This window comes from Elephantulus edwardii, unplaced genomic scaffold (assembly GCF_000299155.1).
Source record: "Elephantulus edwardii isolate Elephantulus edwardi_28Jun2011 unplaced genomic scaffold, EleEdw1.0 scaffold00059, whole genome shotgun sequence".
Classification (NCBI taxonomy): Eukaryota; Metazoa; Chordata; class Mammalia; order Macroscelidea; family Macroscelididae; genus Elephantulus; species Elephantulus edwardii.
The window spans coordinates 15,468,322-15,475,264 of NW_006399809.1; the positions used below are offsets into that span (position 1 = coordinate 15,468,322).

The 6,943-nt window shown below is 42.9% G+C and overlaps 1 pseudogene; it reads left to right on the plus strand.

Moving 5' to 3' along the window:
- Nucleotides 1–2,205, plus strand: part of LOC102844471 — a 9,551-nt pseudogene extending 7,346 nt beyond the window's left edge.
- Nucleotides 2,206–6,943: the final 4,738 nt, after the last annotated feature.

Sequence of the window (6,943 nt, forward strand, 5' to 3'; positions counted from 1 at the left end):
TTGACATATTTCAGCTAACAGATGCTGCTGTGGATGTGCTCACCAAGTTGTGCCAAGAAATCTGGAGAACAACCACTTGGCCAACTGACTGGAAGAGGTCTATATTTGTTCCCATCTCAAAGAAGGGCGACCCAACTGAGTGTGGAAACTACAGAACAATATCATTTATTTCACATGCAAGCAAGATTCTAATGAAGATTATCCAAAAAGTACATCAGCAGAGAACTGGAATATACTGTAAAGAAATTATAGCTATGACATAAACAGATACATAAATAGCCATGTTTATTGAAGCATAATTCACAAGCAATCCAACTACCTATCAACAAAGAGAGACACTATGATGAAGTCACTCAATGAATCATTGAACAATGATGAAAAACTCGTGAAACACCATACAACATGGATGAGTCTAGAGAACATAATGCTAAGTGAAATAAGTAAGTCATAGAAAGACAAATACTCTATAAGACCATTGTTATAAAATTAGGGTGGTAGAGGAGGGAGCAGGAAAAGAACAGACCAAAAAGGAACACTATATAGGGATAGGTGAAGGTAAAGTTAATCTGAAATGGACGGATTATCAGATATTACATGTACTACAATTAACAATCTGGAACATGACAAGAAAAACTGATCAAATAGGGAGGGGGGGAAGATATTAAGGAAAGGTTTGTTGTTGCTGATTGCCATTGAGCCAAGCACAATTCACAGTGACCTTATGAACAAAAGGCCTGAAGCCTTTCTATAACTATCGTCATTTATCAAAGTTTATAGAGTTTGCAGAGGCCTGTTGTTTAGGAAATGGATGCTACTCTTGCTTCCATGGAAAGGTTTATATGTGGGTAAAAAATAACTGTGGAGGGCTGACATGAACAGGTGGGGAGGGAGACTGGAGTATAGTCTAGGATGAGTTGGATGAAGAGACAGGGAGGGTAAAGAGAATTTTTTATAAGATGTTGTAAATAATGGCATAGCACAATTATAATTAACATTATTAAATAAAATCTATAGTGTTGTTTATGGCAACTAATTTTTAAAATAGATTTTTTTAAAGAATTTTAAATTCTCAAAGACACTACACTTTCTGGAGTTTCATAGGGTGGATGAACCCCTAAAACTCTTGCCCTGAGGTAAACTTTAAACCTTAAACCAGCAACCACAGAAATTCAACTAAATTACATCTCTTCACCCACCACTACCATTGTTGCCACAGATTGTTCCAGCTGTGTTTTAACTAAAGTCCAGTTTCCTTTATTCTATAGTTTTATATCAACTTTTACAAAAGGGATTCGAGGCACTCCACAGACACTACTTAAGGGGGGGGGGGGGTGTTCTACCCTGTCGCCCTACCTCGACATCTCGCTCCATGACAGTTCCCGAGAACTATCTATATCAACAACCTCAACGAGAAGATCAAGAAGGAGGAGCTGAACAAGTCCATGTACGCCATCTTCTCCCAGGTTGGCCATATCCTAGATATTCTGGTATCGAGGAGCTTGACGATGAGGGGCCAGGCCTTTGTCATCTTCAAGGAGGCCAGCAGCGCCACCAATGCCCTGCGCTCCATGCAAGGTTTCCCTTTCTACTACAACCCCATGCGAATCCAGTATACCAAGACGGACTCTGATATCATCGCCAAGATAAAGCGCACCTTTGTGGAGCGGGACCGCAAGCAGGAGAAGAGGAAGGCCAAGAGCCAGGAGACCCCTGCTACCAAAAAAGGCTGTGCAGGGTGGGGCGGCTGCCCCTGTGGAGGGGGCCGTCCAGGGGCCTGCGCCGGGCATGCCTCCTATGACGCAGGCACCCCGCATCATGCACCACATCCCGGGCCAGCCTCCCTACATGCCGCCACCTGGCATGATCCCGCCACCAGGCCTCGCACCCGGACAGATCCCGCCCGGGGCCAAACCCCTTCAGCAGCTCATGCCAGGGCAGATGCCACCTGCACAGTCTCTTTCAGAAAACCCACTGAACCACATCTTGTTCCTCACCAACCTGCCAGAAGAGACCAACGAACTCATGCTGTCCATGCTTTTTAACCAGTTCCCTGGCTTCAAGGAGGTGCGGCTGGTGCCTCGGCGGCATGACATTGCCATTGTGGAGTTTGACAATGAGGTGCAGGCTGGGGCTTCACGTGATGCCCTGCAGGTCCTCAAGATCACCCAGAACAATGCTATGAAGATATCCTTCGACAAGAAATAGCACCTTTTCCCCATGTCTTCCCCTGGCCCTGTTTCTGGGTTGCCCTCCCAGTCCCGGCTCACACCCTTGAAGGTAAGTCCCCCTCAGGGGCCTTCTTTGAATCCTGTGTGAGTAATGGTCGCCACACAGCATTGTACCCAGAGTCTGTCCCCAGACATTGCACCTGGTGCTGTAGGCTGGAATTGTTTTTTTTTTGTTTGGGGTTGTTGTTTTTTTCTTGAAAAAAAAAAAGGGGGGGATTCATAAACTTTAAATTAAAGATATCCTCTGAAGTCTTATTAAAACTGAACAACCAGTTTAAAAGATTTTTAAAAGTCAGCCTTTAGCATTATGCTCTTTTAAGAGCAACCCAGATAAGATCAAACAGACAGAAGAAAATCTTAACATTAGAGAGGAACCTTTCATGGCAGTGGATTTCTGCTAATGAAGGCAAGCCAACTCAAAAAGGAGTGTGAATCATTATCCAGCTCAAAGAATGCAATTAGCATCACTGAATTGTTCCTGTAGGAACTGCTTGTTGAAATGGTGTGTTTTGCTGTATATATTCTCAACACAAACAAACAAAAAAGATGGAAAGCACAGGAGCTGGAGTCAAACAGTCCTAGATTCACTTTCTGAACCAACATTGCAGCTATGTGATCTTAGTTCCTCATTCTGTTCTCTTGACTTTTTTCTCAAGGTTAAGAAGATTAAGTGGACTAATACATATAACTCCTTAATCCAATGTCCAGCCCAAAGCAAGTACTCAATAAATGCAAGTAGCAACCTAGTAGTCGTCAATTCAACTCATTACTGTCAAGTAAGAACAGACTCACAGTTGACCAACCAGCAAGTTTTTAGAGGTTCTAAATCGCAGAGTAGGAGAATGTGCATCTTGCAAAGCTACTGGTGGATTCAAAGCACCACAGAGACACTACGTTTGAGTTAGCAGCGCATAAGAGTACACCATCAGTGCTACCTAACCTAGTTTATTGTTTTCTATTAATCAGAACCAACTTATAGCTCACCCTTTAGCAGGTTTTCAGAGGCATTAAATCCCATAGCAGGAGATTGCTCATCTTTCTCCTGTAGAACAGCTGGTGGATTCAAATCACCTGCCTTTGGGTTGGCAGCATAACTACTTACCTAATAAGCCACCAGAGCTCCCTCTTAACCTTGTAGAAAAGTAATAGCAGCAGCAGCAGCAGTAGCAGCAGTGGTGGCAGTGTGTTCTGTAAAATGAAAATTACAAATGTCAACTTGATCCTAAAGACTGAAAATTTATATGAGATCTGAAAAACCTGATAGTATGTTCAAATTATTTTCAACAGGGTGCTAAATTCATTCAATAGGGAAGGAATAGTCTCTTCATAATAACAAAACTAGATTTTCAAATGCAAAGAACTAAAGCAATATCCACATCTTACACTACATGAAAAGCCTAATTCAAAATGGATTGTGGACTTAAATTCTAAATTCATATTCATGAAGTTCTTGGGCCAGTCCCAGTGGCACTGAGACCAGACAATACTGAGCCACCACTGCTGACCCTCTGAGAACAGTTACATTTTCCTCCCCTGGTAGAGTGGATGGGGGGAAATGTGGAAGCAAACTCAAAATAATAATAATAATACCAAGTTTACTGGGTGGATAAGAGCCTAATAGAATCCTCAAAACTATGACTCTTCAGGCTTAGAATCTAAATCATCCTTCCAGCGAAATAAGACCTACAAGGTGATCAATAACACCAAAAGGGAAATCTGCTCTTTAATCAACAATACAAGATCAAATTGATAGCATTTACCCAGGGATAAAGTCCAGGACATGGGAAGGTTAGGAAAGAAGGAGGAGTGAAATAGGAAACATAGGGAGGAATCGCTCACAAGGTAGGGACTGTAATCAATGTGATTAAGTTTGAGCAGAAAAGCAACTCATTTTGGAAATTTTCACACAAATCATAGCAAAAGGCTAAAAAAAAATAAGTGTTAGGAACAAAGTGTCAGGACGTAAATATTTTTCATTGATATGATTATCAAACACAACAATGAATGTGCAAGCTTTAGAAAGCAAGACAGGTAACTGAACACAAAAAAGTTAAATAATTGTGTTCATCAAAGGACCTAATAAAAAAAAAAGACAATATCAGAAGACTGGGGAGAATTCTTTGGATATCAGGAAACTTATAAGAGTGCAATAACTAAAAAACTTATTTCTTGAATACAACACAAGTGTATTGCCATCAAGTCAATTCCAATTGATAACCTCTATGGACGTTTACTGGCATGACACCTCTCTTGGGCGCTCTCTCTCTCTCTCTCTCTCGGTTCGAACAGCCAATTTTCAGTAGCAATCAAGCACTTAACCATTTGAGTCACCAGGCATATTTCTTTAAAAAATTTTCAAGGAGAGGAGCAAAAGGGAGAGGGGAGGGGTTTGTGCAGGGAGAAGGGTGCAACAATGAATGAATGGAATCCCAAAATCTCTGTAGATGTTCATTGAAATGAAAAATAAGCAACCTAAATTTAAAAAAAAAATTTAAAATAATGACTTGGTTTACTGGTTTTTTAATCTCCACCCTTGCTCTTTTTTATATATTGTTAACAACATGTTAACTCTTACTCTGTCTGAATGCTAACGAGTTTTATGTTTGAGCTATAATTTTGCCTTCAGTATCGTTCAAATTATGTGTCTGTGTATACGCAGGAGGATTTTTCATTTCTAAATTGAAATAAAAGTGAAGTAGCAAAAAAAAAAAAAAATTTACCCCAGAAAATTGGAGTCAGTTACAGGATTTGCTTAAGGAAGAAGGGTGTTGATAATATCAACTGTGTTCATCTAAACTGCTGTGGTTGGCAAACTAAATAGAGGAGAAGCATTAATCCTATTGCAAGAAGGAATTAGGGAGTATTAGCACAAGTATCTGACTTCAGTCATAGGCTGAGATTTGCTCTGGCCATTAGCGCACAGGACCTGTTGAAGTGCACCACGTGACATTCCTAATGGAATCCTTAAAAATATTTGTCACACAGTTCTCGAAGATGTTCACATAATCTTACACACATTGTACTCATTTCTGCATTTTGAGGCTTTGTTTTTGTTTTTAATGCAAACATCTTTCCTAAGAAACTGATGATTCTACATTCACAGAACCATTACACAGCATCAGAGGACCAGTATTGCCCACAAAACAAAACAGAAAGGGCATGCATGCAGCTTCATCCTCGAAGTTCCATTCTGGAAATAGTTTCGTTCTTACCTGATGCCGGGTCAAGTGGGACTTGCCCCACCTTTCTGCGAGCTCTCTTTCTGCAGATTTCCCAAGGGTCCCAGGACTGAAGCAGAAGAAACAAAAACAGAGGGTGCTGAGCAAAGCAATCCTTAGCTGCACTACTCCCTCTCTTGCTAGAACGTGCTCCAGATCTCAGGTCAAAAGAGAGCCCCACTAGGTCACAACAGCAACTCCACAGAGTTGGAGGGATTCCCCTAAGAAGCTCCCCCAGGACTCCCTGACTGTCACCTCCGGAGATAAACGGGAGAAAAGGCATTAATCCCTTGCAAGAGACCAGGCGGGCGGAAGCAATATAGCAAGTCCTCCTGCTCAAAGAGGAGGAAATGATGGAGGAGGCGGTGACTGGGATGGAGCCTAAAACCCGAAGCAACAGAGAAAAGGGCACCTCCCCACTCCAACCTAACTCCAAGCCATCTTCACCCTGTTGTCATAGCACTTTACAACGCATGCTACTGCGCAGGTCACACGACTGCGCCGCTTGGGCTTTTGGGAGTTGTAGTCCAGAAAGAGGAGGCGGAAAACACTAAAGGCACTGTGGTTAGCATGTGACTTCGGGGACTGAGCTGGAGTGAACCTCTCCGTAGTTTTCATCAGCAGAGGGTATAGATAACAAAATACCCCTTCCGGCCTTTAGACCCAAGCTTTGTGAAAGATGCACTGGCGTTCCTGGCCCCTCCCCATACCATAGAGGCACCGCCCCTCCTCGGTCGAAGGCGGGGCTCGCGCCTGCCTGGCGCGCCCAGAGCAGGACAGTGGTGGTTCTCTGTGGGGCGCGCTGGGCCTAGCCGGTCTCAGGCTCCCTGCACCTGAGTAGCCTATAGATTTGGTGACATTGCAAGAACCAGGCGGCCACGGCGATGCTGGGTGTGGCAGTGAGCACCAGTGTGTGCATCCTGGTGGTGCAATGGATAAGAACGGAACCAACGCTTTGAGAGGGAAAATGGTCCAGAAAAGCTGAAACCTCAGATGATGAGCGAGGAACTGTGACAAACCAACAACAGTATTATAGTTTCACTTCCTGAAGATCCAAGGTTTATGGCACCTAAATCTTTTCCGTCTGGAGGAAACATGGTTACGCTGTGTTCACTAGTCCTTTTACATTGCTTGGTGGTGGTGAAGGTGATAGGTAGGTGGGGAGAGGGCACTGATTCAGCAACTCTATGAACAATATAGATGGAAACTTTGCCTGATCCAGCGCTATTGTCAACCCGTATCATCGAGGATCCTCTTTCCAAGGATGTTATCTCCTGATAATTGGAACTCTGATGGCTTAGTGGTAAGAATTGCGATGCCAACTCAAAAATATGTGGTTGGAATTCACGAGCTGCTCTGCTGGAAGAAAATGGACAATCTCCTCCAGTACGGTTTACTACCTCTCGAAAACTTGCTAGAGGGTCAGCTATGGGTCTGTTGAGACTCCATAGTACACAACAATTTCTGATAATATACCCAAAGTATGTTGTTGTTGTT